The sequence below is a fragment of the Bison bison genome, unplaced genomic scaffold (assembly GCF_000754665.1).
Source record: "Bison bison bison isolate TAMUID 2011002044 unplaced genomic scaffold, Bison_UMD1.0 scf7180017864050, whole genome shotgun sequence".
Taxonomy (NCBI): Eukaryota; Metazoa; Chordata; class Mammalia; order Artiodactyla; family Bovidae; genus Bison; species Bison bison.
This window is the reverse complement of record NW_011494622.1, coordinates 6495036-6495293: the sequence shown is the minus strand read 5'-3', so window position 1 is coordinate 6495293 and position 258 is coordinate 6495036.

The window sequence follows — 258 nt, the reverse complement described above, 5'->3', positions numbered from 1 at the left end:
TTGATACAGGCATGAGTGATCAAATCTGAATTAGGGTTTCTTGTTTTACCACTGATTCATTTTGTAACCTTGGTAAACTTCTCAGCCTTTTTAGTGTGTGTGTGTGTTTTCCATGACACTTTTAGAAATGAAACACTATATAAATGTGAAAGATTTTTGAAGATCTTTTTAGTATATTATGGTGTGTGTGACTACGTATTTGAGAAAGTTAGATCATAAGTTCTGAGGTGAGTGCAATGACAACCATATATATCATAT